Here is a 15,382-nt window from a genome sequence, read left to right as displayed (position 1 = left end):
ATGAACTGGGTAATCTGGTCCGAAGCTGTGCACACAAAATTATGCACATTTTTCTGCTAGAAGAATGAGTTGGGCTTTTTTTTTTATTATTTTTTTTATTTATTTTATTATTTTTATTTTTTTTTTTATTGTGTATTGCCAGCTTTCATATGGGCACTTAAAACCCCAGGTATCCCCGGTAGACTAAGGTAGCCCAGGTAATCCTGTTTCACTCTCTCCACTTGAGGAAGAGTGGAACTGCAGCCGACCTAAACATAGCTACGCTGTCATTAAACCACGTAGCTCTAGTACTGGTTCTTCACCACGGCTACGAAGTTGTGCTGGGCACAGGCTGCGAGACCCGGGGAGCTTGTTGGTCGGAAGGTGCTGCCCTCCGCGTAGCTGCAGCTGCGCTGGCGTTGATAACCAGGCTAGTTCAGAGGCTTGAGCCTTAGCAGCTTGGACAGCAGCATGTACACCTTTAAGGCGGGATCTGGTGTTAAATGGTGCTCGTAGTGATTCACCTTACACAGTTGTAGTATCCTGCAGTGGTAAGGACGCAGAAGGAGTTCCTAGTCTGGCTTTTCGCTTTGAGGAGTACAAGTATAACTTTGGTTAGTTTACTGTGTGAAATGTGGGTTAACTTTCTGGTGTGAGCATTTGTATGTTCCAATAGTGTTCAAAAACAAGGGGGCAATTTTGATGCTTTTTGCTTCCTGTGTTTGCAGTTGATTGTTTTTTTTTCTTTTGTAAGAAAACTTTTTTTTTTGCTTTTCTTTTAGCATTTTTGTAAAAAACATTTTTATAAAATATGAAGGAAAGAGTTCAAAAGCTTACTTAACTTCGTATTAGCTTCTAACAGAAATGGTAAAATAAAATCAGGAAAACATTTTACTTTATATTTCTTGCGTAACACCTTAAAACTAATGAGTTTTTGCTAGCCTTGAAATTGTCGTTCATCTGAACTCAAGGCATCTCTTTTGAAATAGGCTTAATGCTCTCCTAAAAATTGAAATTGTATTTCAAGTGATTTAAGAACAAACCTTTTCTTTGTAAAATAAACCTGCTATTCATGCAAAAATAGTGCTTTTTGAATCTGAACTTTAAGTTAGATAACTTACCAAAGGATCGTTCTTTTGTTACTTCTACAGTGTTAGTCCTTATACAAAATAAAAAGTGAACTCTTACTACAAATAGCACTTTGGAAGTATAGCATGTTCATCTAAATAAAGCATATAAATTATGATGCAAGTTTTCTATTTCAGTATAGTTTATTGGCAAATGCAGACAGAAGTGTCTGCTATAATATAAACAGTTTAGTCTTTAAGCTATGTTTTTTTCATAAGATTGACATTTGCTGCTTTTTCCAGATAACAGTAGCCAACATTGTCTTATCGGGAGAAAGGTTCTGCAAGTCATAGTGAGACTAACAACAGCTTTGAGTAATGGAGTAGTGGTGCGAGTCTGCAGCAAAGTCTATGTTTGGGAAAAGATTGAAAACTAACATACCTCCAAATAATTTAACAAAACCAGCTTTTGTGTGCAGAAGAAAAAATCTCAATAGCTCAGAAATGTGAACTCAAACATGTTAAATTGGATTGAAAATTATGAAAGTACTCTGCACTTTCGGGAATATTTCAAAGTTGAGAGGTTTTCTTTTTAAGAGAAAGAATGTTCACTTCAGGAACTAATGTTCATGTTCACTTTTTAGTTTTCATTTAGCACTTGATTGTAACACTGAGCCTGTATTGCAAGGTAAAAATCTAATGATTGATCTTTTTCCCCTAACTTAAGGGGTTGCACCAAAGAATACTTTAGTAAAATCTATATCAAAATTGCTGTTCTGCATTTCTTGCATCTCTAGATGTGTATCTTCTCCTTTGATGAGAAAGGTTTTCCTGATGCCAATAAAGAACGTGTTATTATTGCACATAATGCTGGACGAGCCCAATTAATTCCAGCTCTCTTCTCTTTGTTAGTAGCTATATCACATAGCCCTTAATGTAAGTTCAGTTGAAACTATTTCTGCAGCTGAAATGGAGTTTTAGTATCCCCTTTCTCTTCCTGCATACCCAGCCTGCTAAGGTTTTTCCTTCTTTAGTAATAGAAACTAATTTTTTCTTTCAGAAACTGCTTCTTAGATTTAGTGTTTGGAATACCGGAGAGGAGAAAGTGCTCGCTTTCTTTCTTTTTTTTTTTTTTTTCCTCCCTACTACAAGTACTAAAGTTCATTCTCTTTTCTAGTTTTATCTTCACAGCTCCTTCTGTTGCAAATGAAAAAGAAACAGACCAATACTATACAGATCTATTTTTAGGATCAATAGAATTTGTTCTATGCGATCGTTTGAAAGAAAAAAGAAATAAAACATAAGAGGTATAAGAAATGCCAGAAACATGGTTTCCAGCCATGTTATTCTACTATGCCCATAAGCATAGCTATAATTTCAAGCCCTTGAGCTATCATCTTTTAATATCATTAAGCTTTAAGCTTACTCACTTTTCTCTGATTCACTAAAGAAGAAATTAGTAATGGCATGTATTACTGTATGGGGTGAATATGCAAGTATTTTGCTTATCGATATTTAACGCCTTGTACTTCAGAAACAGAGTGCTAGTGGTGTGATTTTTTTTTTTTTTTAATTTCCAGTGATCTGCAAGAAATAGAGGGAATAAATGAACAAAGTCAGTCAGTTGGCATTACCTGCTCCTCCTGTAGTGGCAGAGATTCTGCACCACCTTGAACCCCTCTCAGAAAATGGGAACCACTGTGGATTTTCTGCAGGCTCTTCCAGGACAAGAACCATAACGTAAGTGATAATCTAGCAGACGTAGTGCTGAGAAATAGACCAGGGAAGCTGTGATTGAGCGTACTAGCGAAGCTATAGCCCTATCTGCCTAGGGTATGCGAGCAGAGAGAGACAGCAGAGAGTCTGCATAGACGGTAAACTCCAAGTATGAAAACAGTGTTGACAGAACATAAACAGGTCAACTGGAGACTGGCATGAGCATTTTCAATGTTATTTGAAGATAGAAGGTAGATGTTAGTCTCGACTTTAGTGTAAATGATACTCTCATTTAGTGTTTTCTATTTCTTTTCTGTTTACTGGAACTCTTCACTAGAAATCTTCAGTGCAAACTTAGTATCTCTGAGGTTTTAAAAACGGGCTAGTTCACTTCTACTATTTTAGAAAGAATTATTTTTCTAATCAGTTACTATTATAATCGGAACTAGGGCAAAGCTGAGTACTTTTGAAATGTCCAGTCTAAGAGAATCCCAAATCTTTGGCAGAGACACTTAATGCAGATCTTAAATCAGCGTATGTTGTAATCAGAAATCTCTTAATCCTATTTCTGTCACTAACCTTATTGCTGATGGAACTGATTACGAGAACAGCTGTACTAGGACAACCTAAATGTCTTTCCAGCAGAATATTCTGTCTCTGACAGTCCTTAAAAAGAATAGGATAGAGGATATTCTTCTTGGGGTATTCTTCCCATATCCAAACTCTTAGGCCTCAGTTTCTTGTAGTAGAATTAAGTCAGGGCTGCTTTGATACTTAATGGCTCTCAGTGGGTATGCGTAGATGCTACCTGAAAGTACATGAATGTCATGTCCTGAATGTTGTGTCCCGAATGTCATATCCTGTGTTTCAATTGCTTAACCTCCATTTTTGTGAATAAATAGCTATATCTAAACTGAACAACTGGTTGCTATTCATCTTCTTCATACTATTCATAGTTTTATAGACCTCTATCACTTCTTTCTCAAGGCTAAGTAGACTAAACTTACCTAGTCATGAATCCATTGCCTTTCCTTGTCCTTTGAAACAGAAGGTTGTCTGCATTAGCAATTTAGCTTGGATCAGGATTGCACCTGTGACCAAATCTACTTGTCTAATTACTGCATTTTGGCTTGTATCACAGTAGTCCAGAAGCAAAATCTAGATTCTTTTTAGACAGCACTACACTAGAAGATGTTCTCCAAATACTAATGGTCCTGTGATGCAGAGGACTGGACAAGACCTTGTTTTAACAAACAAACAAACCAAAAAACAAAACCCTCTGAGCTGTGAATGGTGTGGCTGTGGGTCCTAAGCAATCAACCTTTCACTCAGCACATCCACTCTTGCTGCCCTGTGTTGTTTGTTAATATAGAACTGGGGAAAGTCATAACAGCACTTGAGATGCAGTTACACCAGGAAACTGCAAGACTGTTGTGTTTTAATTTCATTCTCTGTTACTTTTCTAGTATTTCCTAGCACTTTATTTACATTTTTAATACAATTTAACCTTAAATCCTGTTATCCTAGAACTATCTGTAAGACCAGTATCTCCTTTTTGAATAGGGGAAAATCAGCTCAGAACCCATTACTGTGCAAAAGTTGGACTTTCCATCATGTAACTTGTTTTATGTTTGTCAGCACTGAATTTGGTCAGCAACTTTTTCACTCAGACAGTATTTTTGATCTGTCCTTTTTTTTTAAGTATCTCTCATCTTCACAAATGTAAATATCAGCAAAATTATCATAGTACAAGGTAATGCCTTTTTCCAGAACATTTATGAATGAATTTGGAGTTGCTTTATCTTCTTTCTATTGTTGGTTGCTCAGCTAAGTCGATGAGAAAGGACGTTAAGGCATGTCCTGATAACCCCCAGCCTTCTTGGAAGCTCATTTCAGTTTTTCATACTGTATTTTATGCTTTGTTTCTTGCTACTTTTTCTATGTTTTTACTGGAAAACAGGGAGCCTATGAGTATGCTATATGTTTCTTATCCAAATCAGTTCTCTAGAATTTTTTTTAAAAATTCCAAAAGCTCAGAAATTCTTATAATTTATCTTCAGAACACCTTTTCCAAATTACAGCCTTATACCTGTCCAGTGTTGTGTGTGATTTCCCCCTTTCCCATGATTTATCCAGGTAAAGTGAACTAATGAATTTTTTTATCATTTTGCCTCTCTTTTTCTGCTTTCATGGCAGAGGTTGGTTTTTTCATTTGTGTATGTATGTGTGTTGGCATGTTAGCTCTAGATGAACTATGGTCAATTAATGGAGAGTATTACAGGCAGAATATTAAACAGTAATTCTCACCTAAATATCCCCTTAAAATGAAGATATTAAGATTTCTGCTTTCCCTTTTCTGAGTCCTTTGGGAGTATTACTTATCTAATATTTAGACATAAACTATTGTTACAAAAACTGCAAAAAGACAATGATGCGCACATTTTTGAGAATACATTAAGTTTACTTCTTGGATAACTGTAGAAATTAAAACTTTAAACTGAGTGAGGTAGCCTCTAACAAAGTGAATATAATTTTATAACTTAAGTGGTGTAACATAAGTTATGGGTTGGTACTTAAAAGCAACTTTAATTTAGGGAGAATGATTGTTTACTTTTTAATAGGAGTTTAAATGTAAACTTCAAGCAAGAAACTAACCACTCAGTTCATTTATCCATGGTGTCTCCAATGTAAAAGCATGCATTGTTTCTTCTTTTGGCTTGCTGAGGCCCCCTCTGGTCTACTAAATTTTGGAAATTTGTGTGCCTGAACCCTAAGGCTACTCAGAAGTCTCTTTTACAAAGTGGAGGAGGATTCAAAGTTACTTACGTAGTTAAAATTGCATCGGATTATCTGTGAGAAATAGGTACCATTGCAAATCCAAGTTACTGTTAAGATTCCTGTCAGCAAAGGCAGTCATTTCAGCTCTTTCTTATAAAAATCAACCTAATAAAGTATTATTCAAACATCTGTCAGCAGAGACTTGAGGACCTAACCTTCAGTGAAACCAGAAACCCTTAATGAAGGACAGCTGGTCCAAACTGCTTCTGCTTCCATAAGGCTTCAGCACCTCTTTGATGTATAGGTAGGTCACACTTGTGACCAAATAGCTTTCTAGGAATAACCTATTTAGCCTAATCTGTGTAGTCTGAGTATGCAGAGTTAAACTGGTTTGTTATTTATCTTCAGATTCTTTAAATGCTCTGCCTACAAATACATCAATGTATGATTTTTTTGAATGTTCAAACTTGAGATAAACTAAACTAGTCTGATCTGTTTTATGTATCCCTGTCCTGTGGCAAGCCAATAGAATCCACTTCCTCCCTTTTCTGAAATGGAAAATGTCTTCTATTTATCCATGATCGATGGACAAATTGCTTTGCTTTGCTTCAATGAAATATACCTGCTATTCCAACCTCTTATCGAAGGACTGGGTTTATTTCCTTTAGGTTTGCCTTCTTTTTAGGCACTTGGTTGTTCCCAGAGGTTTTTCACAAATTTGGGATGATCAAAAAGTTGTGGGCTAAGAAAAACTAAAAGATTTCACATTACACTTCCAAACTAGGTAGAAAGGGGAAGGTGAAAGGGTGTTTTTAACAACATAATAGATAGTAGCTTTAATTTCAGTCTAACTGAATGAAATTGGTATAATTTACTTAAAGAAACACAAGAAAAGGTCATTGATAACTATATATAGTGCATGTCAGCATCCTATAACTAATAATATCCTACTAGTAATAACCTGAAGCTTAGTGTAGCCTTGAAAAAAAAAATCTGAATTTCATACAGGAAAAAAGCCTAGGATCTTGGTCTCCATTTTTTTTCTATTTTTTAAATGGCATGACTACTAATAAGGTTAAAAATAGATACCTAATAATTAAAAATATTGCTGAAGCTGATGGAGATGTTGAAAATATATATATATATATATATATATGTGTGTGTGTGTGTGTGTATATATATATATATATATTCAACCGCTAATGTTTAGAAGTGACTTTTATGCATTTCTTACATTGCAAAAAGTATGCTATTCTCTTTTGTGGCCTTCCTGTGAGTGCTTTTTTCCCCTGACTTGGCAGAAAAGAAAGCAAGCATTAGTAAGTTGACCTATATTATATTTGGATACCCATCTGTCAGTTTAGTTGTCAAAAACTATCTAGAAACCGTTAAGAATAGTTGAAAGGGCAGATTGCCTAAGGAGTGGGTATGTTTGATAGTATCCCAACGCAGGTTATGTTTGGAAAGTGAGTAAATACAATCAGATCTGTTTATTTCTGAACCTGACAGTTCAGTTTTAGACTGAACTGGGGTCAGGATTTGCTCTTTTATGTAAGATGTTACTTTAGCAAGTTTTGGTTAACTGGAGTGTGATTAGTTGGTATGGAAAGTCCTGTAATAATCTGAGTAATACCTGGCCATTTCTGGGATCATCGTCTTTATATGTATTTCCTAAAACCACTCCGAGATTTTTTTTTTTTTTTTGGCCCTCATTTTGGAAGGTGAGTGCCATTGTAAGGCCACATTCTTGATGCTAAGGCCCCAATGGAGAAGCAACCCTGAGAACTGTTGATTGTGTGCAGGCAAGTATGTATACACATGTATTTTTCCAATGTCCTAACATGACGTTTATTTTCGTGTATATCCAGGTACTGTTTTAGATTACCCTGATCTTTCTTAGCATATACGAATGTGACTTCTGTCAAAAAAAACTGAGATGCACTGTAAGACGCATCTGAATGTTGTTTTATTTTAATAATTGTGAAGCAAAACCTCTGTGGATTTTATGCAAACTTTTGTATTCACTATAATTTTGATTGTTTATGTATAAATATATATATATATTTGTTCTTGAAAACTACATGAGACTTATTCTATACTTGAAATGCGCTTCTATGTACTGAGAGGTTTCGCAAGTATTCTGCTGCTCTCCTGGAGAAGTAGCAAAAAGAAAATACTTGCACAATCCAACCCTTACAGTAACAATGACTTTTTCTCAGTTGCTATTTAAAATTGCGAGCATTTGCTGATTTACTTCCTAATGTCATGTAAGAGCTTCTGCAAGTCTTCCTTACACTCGGAACAGAAAATATCTTTTAGCTGCAAAGTGTCTGGCAAATGTCTTTTTTGAATGGCTGTCCCTGTGGTGGCGAGTAGGTAGTGTAATTGTATCTTTGCTTTACTAAACTTTGGTATTCTGTGAGTTTGTCATCTTCCCCAAACATATTAATAGAGTTATATTTTGAGCGATGAGGAAATGACGCTTTTCACCATAAGATGTTTTTCTCAAAGAATGTTTCACTCCTGATAATTGTGAAGAAGTATGCAAATCCATTTCCAAATACAGAACAGACTCCTAAATTGGCTACAGCAAACTTACTCATGTAACTTTGTCACTTTTTGTAATGTACAATTTAAAAATGCCAGAAAATCCTGGGATGTTTTCTGAGTTCTTGATTCTCTGTGTTTCCCTCCCAGTGGGGAGACATTAGCAATTACAGCCAGATCACTGATTCACAGCATCCCAAATTTATTTTACCCTTTTAATTTTTTGTAGTATTCTTACAATGTCCTCAGAAATATTTTACGTATTTACCATAGATTTGAAAGAAATTATGGTGCATATAAGTGACATACACTGTATTCTTCTCACCGTGATTGAATCATGTGAATAACAGGTGGCAAGTTTACAACAGGTCTCAAAATCTTCCTAAATAGTTTTCAGAGTTGTGGAGAACAAGAAAACTCTCCAGAGAGCACTACTCTCTATGTAGGCACATACATCCCTGGTCAGTTATTAAACCTGGAGATTCTGAACGAATATCAATCTAGGATGCAATAAGAAATTTTAAGTGATTTCAGCTCTAAACTTGGAATTTGATGGCCTATCTATTATGTTGTTAAAAACACCCTTTCACCTTCCCCTTTCTACCCAGTTTGGAAGTGTAATGTGAAATCTTTTAGTTTTTCTTAGCCCACAATCTAAAGAAATAGTAACTGAAAAAAAGTGAGTCGGCAGATATGTGAATTGTATGTCACACTATTTAAGAACAAAAGCTCTAAATTATTGCCTGATTTTAAGTACTTCTAAAGTAAGACAAATGTGGAGAATATTTAGTTTTACTAAAATGCTTAAATATCATTGAATCTCTACTGAGTCTAAATTACAGTGCTTGGAAAATACTCAAAAAATAAACAGACTATTTTGATTCAATAAGTTATGTAGTAGTGGATATTTTATAGCTCCCAGCTGTAAAATCTTAAGCTCCCAGCATTTCTGATGGAAATCTTTATTGTTTATTCTACATATTTACCCCAGAGCAACAGATCTGTGGTTGTGGAAGGCCTTGGCTGGTGCAAGCAGTATGGGAAGACGATGCCTTCCTGGGACTGAAGCACAGAACATGATGTTAACGACCGAGTCACTTGCTAATTGAAGTAATCGGTCAAGATAACGATGGAGGGAGGATTTTCTAGTGAGTAGGGAGGGACGGGGAGAGATGCAGAACCTCATTGGAAGTAGAAACGTGATTCATGGGTATAGGCTTGGGAGGACTTGTGTTAGGGTTGGCAGTGAAGAAGTTTCTCACTCAACTCTCGGGAATGATGTTTGAAACCCTCACTGTTTATATTTGTTACCCTGAGCTGGCTTACACTCACCAAGTGTGTTTTGCAAGTACGTAGCAGACTGCAGAGTTGATAATGGCATAAAATGGAAGACTAACTGCAAATTCTAAATTAAATTGAGTTATTACTTCAGGATGGAGTTTTTCTTGCTTCTTACTGTAATTCATCCAAGTCAGTGTGGTCAGTATGGTGTTCAGCCCTCATTTATCACTTTTGCATGCCCCTTTTACAGTTGGATTTTCAAATCGGGTTTTAATGTTCATGCCTTTCTGAAAGTAAATGTCAGTAAGTTTTAGTTTATTTTACCTGATCATTCTTAAGATAGTTTAACTTAGTAGAAACCTATAATTGCACTCAAAAACTTTAGTCAGAGTTGGGCAAGACTAGTTTTATTTTAGATTACGGAAAGTGATTCAGAAACACCTGGAGTAAAGATTTATATCCCTATCTAAATTTTGAAAGCACTGTGGTTTTACAGCTCTTGGGAGGAAAGGCAGGAACTGCATTAACACTTGTTTGTGCAACAGTTAATGCAGTGCTGACTAGAACTTTAAAACCCCCAATATTGATGTCAAAATCTTTAATAAAAGAAAAGGGAGAGAGTTTAAATATTTGATCTCTTCAATGAGTAGTAAACTTTTAAGGCATTTGAGGAATATTATAATAATGTGAATAAGATTTTTTTTTCTTTTTGTCTTGATTTGGATGTCCAAAGTAAAGACCATAAGTTCTCCTGAAAGTTATTGCAGTGGTACAAAAATATGCAGAATTTAAATCTCCACAGGTTATATGCACACACCACTTGTTGGAAAAGTGATTTATTTCTCAAAGAATTAAATATCTCAGTTTCATTGAAGATTACTGTGTGCTTTTAGCCCAATATGTTGTAAATTCAGGTTTCGATTTGCAAGGATTTGAAAACCTCTAATTTTATGCTTTTCAATAGTAATATTGTATTAATCGGGTGACTTGTATCTGTGTAAAGCTGTACTGCTGTTTAAATCCTTCTCTAGAGATGGTGAAAACGATACCATGTGGTCTCGAGCCCGGTAATCTATGTTGGCTAATCCCTTGCTTTAAGCAGATAGAGGACGGCCACTAGCTGAAGAAATTCTGGCCAGTTTCATCGCTCCGGGTTGTTTGCGGAGCTCTAAAGTAGTAGAGTGATGCCAACTGTTGCTTTCTCTATAAATTTCCATCAGTTGGGGTTGTCATTCATCACTGACAGCACTCCATCCAGTATCGTTTCACTTGAGTTAGAGTGATATCACGCTATGTAATTTCTCTGAAGAGCGTAAAACCATTGCAGCAGTGTATCTGTTAAGAATATAATGTGAGCCTTTCGGAGCAGCAGAACATTGAAGATTTAATCGTAACAGCACCATTTACAGGTGTGCGCTAATGTTTCTTAACTAAAAAAAAATGACTTGCTTTCTGAATGAGAAACAAATATGTCTTGGGATAATCTCTTCTACCCAAGTTATTTTCTCTGTTAAATTGGATTTTAAGATACGTTTGTTTAAAATATACTCAGGAACTTGAAAGGAACAAGTGTTTCCAGTATTTCTGTAGCTCTGTGAGATGTTTGCACATAAATTTAAGGTGATCAATTATGGTTTCACAAAGGAGACAAGCAAATTCTATTCAGACTCATCGAAAGCTGCTTTTATCTCTTTGTTGAAGAGAATAACTTTTCCTGCTTTTCTTCAAGGTCACTAGGAAATTGATGGCAATAATGCATTTGTTTTCATTTATTTTTATAACAACATTATGATTCAAGGGAAATGTTTTCTTAAAGCGCTTGTTCCTGTCTGCCTCCGTGCATGTGTTTAGGGAAAACCAAATTCCTTTGAGTATTGGAGGGAGCTGAGAAAAACTGACAAATCTGTCTCTGACTAGGCCATACTTTCTTCTTTTCTACTGCCTAAATCCCCAGGACTAATTTATAAATTCTCTTGTCTCCTCTCCCTGCATCTTTTTCCCTACTTAGTCTAGTTTGTATTTGCTAAAAATAACTTTTCTTCCTTTGCAGCCAATGCGACATCAGATCTGTTTCCAGCTTAAAGCTTTTAAGACTTACCTTGTCACTGGAGAAATATTTTAAAATGGTCTTCATAATACGGCTTTTCAGATACTGTTATGTTCTTTAAAACAAAAAACCTTCAATCCTCAGTGCTCATTTTTCTCCACTTCAAGGCATATTCATGGCTTCTTGAAATTTTTCATTTAGTCACAGTCCAGACAAGTGCTTTCCATGGTAAAATATATATATATATATATGTATATATACACATACACACACACACACATACATATATATATATATATGTGTTTATATATTTGTTTTTCAGCCATGTAACTGTCACACTTCAGCACTATTTGAAGATTACACTGTAATGATTATGAATGATTTCTTGCTTAATTTATATAAATATTTTATATTGAAAGGTGAATCATTTGTACCATATGCAAGTCTTTAATATTGGCTTTTTCCTGACATTTGTCCTAGATTCAGAACCTGCAAGATGAGTAAACATGCATTGGGTATGAGAATCGGCTAGAAAACAAAGGTGAGTGTATTTCAAAGAGGAAGGACACCTGCAGCAGAAATGAGGTCAGTGGTAAGGGGAGAGGCAGTTCTCATAAGGCTATGTCCAACTTAAAAAGAGGTGAAGAAACACAGTGTACAGCACAACAGTACTAGATCTTTAAGCTGAAACTTTTAAGTTGGTAATAAGGACCGGCACCCCATAAGATGCATACTTTGGGTTAGTTCCAGGTTGCCCGGTGTGGGAGTGCTGTGCAATGCAAACTACGACACGGTAGGTGTTACACTAGGGAGATTCACTTCCACGTATTGCTCCTGTTCTGGTCTGAAATGCTAGTGTAAAGAATCCTAGAAGACCCAGATTGATGGTGTGAGGAATGGAATGAGATCAGAGGAAGGGGAAAATGCATTTTGTGCTTTAGGAGAAAGAGAAGAGAAGAATGTAGTCCTACAAGTCATTTTTGTGTGTACTCCTTAATAAGTGCATGTGCACTTGACTTAATGAAGGACAAATTAATTGCCTGATTCTTCAAAACACTTCAGGAATTTCACAGGCTTAAAATCAGGAAGGTCATTTTAGCGTTGGTCTAAAGTGCTAAGGTCTTCTGCAGGCTCAGTAAAAAGATCCATAGCTTTTGTAAAAGCCTAACATGATTGCTAAACACATTTCTCCAAAAAACAGCACATCAGCTTAAAAACATTATTTTTTTTTAAAAAAGTGTATGTTCAACTTTTTTTTTGCCTCTAAATATTTGTGATATTTATAAGATTTTTATCAAATATTTGTTTGCTGTAAAGCCTTTAGCCCAGTCATTTAGGGCTATCTCTTTAAAGAAAAGTTGTGACTTTTATGACTCCTGAAATAATGAAAGCAATAGCAAAATAGCATGAAACCCATGAGAAAAATCAAGAGAGAATTCAATTCTGAGCTTAATGCACTTAATGCAGCACAACAGTACTGACTCTGTTCTGGAGATACAGCAGTTTTGGACTGGCCATTAAGGGGACCCATGGGATATTTGTAGCTTCAAACTTGGAACAGTTTTCAGACAGGACTATAATGACACTTGGCTATATGAAAGTTCAGATATTCCTTTCTTCTCCCTCCATTGCATGTAATAACTATGCTTATATCTGATATGTAATGCACGTGGATCACTATATGTTTTGGTTGGCTCTTAACTGAGATTTCAAAAGGGCTGATATAATGTTCAGAGAAAGTTTTCTGAGAGGTTTTGGATGATTACAGAATAAGCGTTGCTTTTGCTCAAAACTGAGGTGTATAATAACATCCTGGGCCGTGGTGGGAGAGGTCATGGAGTTGGGGACTCATGAAAGGTGCTTTAAAGATGAAGAATTCCTGATCAAGTTGTGTAGGAAGCTTGATTGTACTTTAACTGAGGGCAGAAAGCTTCAAAACAGGGTGGTCATGGATTGCTGTAATCATAAAGAAAGGAAGCTTTTTCAAAATGTTAAAGACTTAAGTTTCTAATCATTGTTTCCGCTAATGTGCTGGCTATAAATTAGAATAAATTGCAGCAAAGATCAGTGTTTTCATATAATAATATTAGAAGAGATTTATTATTATTGCTATTGAGATTGCATTTAATAGAAATGTCTGTTTAAAAACTCTGGGCTTTGAAACATGATTAGCAAATATGAGATTCTTGTATCATCTGCAAATATGAGATATTCTCGTATCATCTGCATAAGCACCTCAACATGCATTTCTTTCTTGTTCTGGGAGTACCCCCTCCCCACCAACCCTGACTTTGCTTTACTTTCCCAGCTCTGTCATAATCAAGTACAATCCAAGTTCAGTACAACTGAAATAAAATGACATGTAAAGAGAAGAGATTTCATGTAAAAGTTAAGCTATACCATTTATGTGATCATTCAGAATGATGACACAGACCTTTAAATAAGTTATTACTCTAAATATTTTAAACATTCTTTTCTTTTTCGAGGTATGTACCGTTGGCTCCAGAGAATCATACAGAATGAAAACTGTACCAGTGCATTTTAAAGAAACATTTGAAAACAAAATTTAAAAAAAGGTAGATATGAAGCATACTTAATTGTCTTTTTTTGGAATGTCTTATTTGTCATTTCTAACTTCAAATCTGAGACAGTTTTCAGTCAGAACTAATAATGATATTTCTCTAAATGAGAGTTCACATATTCCTTTCTCTGTCCCTCTTCCATTACATATAATACATCCCCTTACCCACATGCACACAGATGAATAGATTATGTATAGGTTGTCCAAGAATAGGTTGTCCAAATCACATAAAAGACATTGCTTTGTTCTGAGAAAAATCATTGTTAACATGCCCTACTAGGGAATTAAGTCAAGTCTTTCATAAGCATTTTTCTCCATGAAATTTTTACTTCAGCTTATATTTGGCTAAATAAATAAGTAAACAGCAAATACCAAGCAAATGGTTTTGAAGAATTTACTGATCCTAAGCAATTTTTTCCCAGAAACTGGAAACGCCTGTTGGCTATCAAGCTTTCTTCCAAATTTCAGTTATATAGTCAAATGTGTCACTTATGGAACAAATTAAAGGTATGGAAGGCTTGTATTTTAAATAATCAACATTTAATGGTAGGCTATGAACAACACTATAAACTGAAATGATCTGAGATTGAATAACAGGTACATTAGAATAACTCTTCATTGGAATTCTGCAAACAGAAATGTAGTTCAATGTATATGAGTCTTCCCTGGCCACCAACTGGTTTGTGCTGTCTAACATGCTAGGGGTGTCTGAGAATCTGCCAAGTATATGGTAAAAAGTGAAAACAAACACGATTCCTCTCATGAGGATAGTATGCAGTTAGTGGCAAATGAATTTCCATGTGTATGCTTATCATGGCTTATACTTTTAATTTTACATAATGACTGAGATTGAACAAAATAATGGGCATCTGCTCTTTAGCAGAATTGTAAGCAGACTGTTATAAAACACTTTCAAATGCATAAATAGATTTTTCTGAGAAAAATAGAAAATATGCTCTTAGGTGTCTTGCTCTTCTTTACATGTCTTTATTATTCAAATGTGTTTTAATAATCATTTTTTTGTCGATTAAATAAAATCATGAACATGTCTTCATGATTATTATCTCTGATTACCTTATTATGCAACTACTTTTGCTTTTTGACTAGCTTCATCTGTCTTATCTCCTTTCTAGGATATGAACAAGTTAGAGCTGTAGAAACTAGAGTAACAGGAGAACAGGAGTTATTAGGAGGACTGAATTTGCAGGGGGGAGGGAAGAGGGCGTCAAGTCAAATTTGAGTGACGAAGTACAAAGCTGTCTCTCAAAAGTCACCAAAATTCCATAGAAACAATTTCTTTTTTTTAAAAAAAGGTAGATCAGAACCCTGTAGAATAGTACATCCATTTGTGTCCAGTCCTAACCAGCTCCAAGAACCCTTCCTCAA

At 35.5% G+C, this 15,382-nt stretch overlaps 1 long non-coding RNA gene across 1 annotated transcript; it reads left to right on the top strand.

Annotated features, from left to right (window-relative positions):
- Positions 1 to 2,630: 2,630 nt before the first annotated feature.
- LOC134140285 (uncharacterized) lies at positions 2,631 to 13,981 on the top strand. Its single transcript, XR_009958379.1, has 3 exons — positions 2,631 to 2,786; positions 11,896 to 11,956; positions 13,902 to 13,981. It is a non-coding gene; the product is annotated as an uncharacterized LOC134140285 (long non-coding RNA).
- Positions 13,982 to 15,382: the final 1,401 nt, after the last annotated feature.

This window comes from Rhea pennata, chromosome 4 (assembly GCF_028389875.1).
Source record: "Rhea pennata isolate bPtePen1 chromosome 4, bPtePen1.pri, whole genome shotgun sequence".
In the NCBI taxonomy this organism is placed as follows: Eukaryota; Metazoa; Chordata; class Aves; order Rheiformes; family Rheidae; genus Rhea; species Rhea pennata.
The sequence above is the reverse complement of the archived record's forward strand: the minus strand, read 5'-3'. Positions and strand labels throughout refer to the sequence as shown.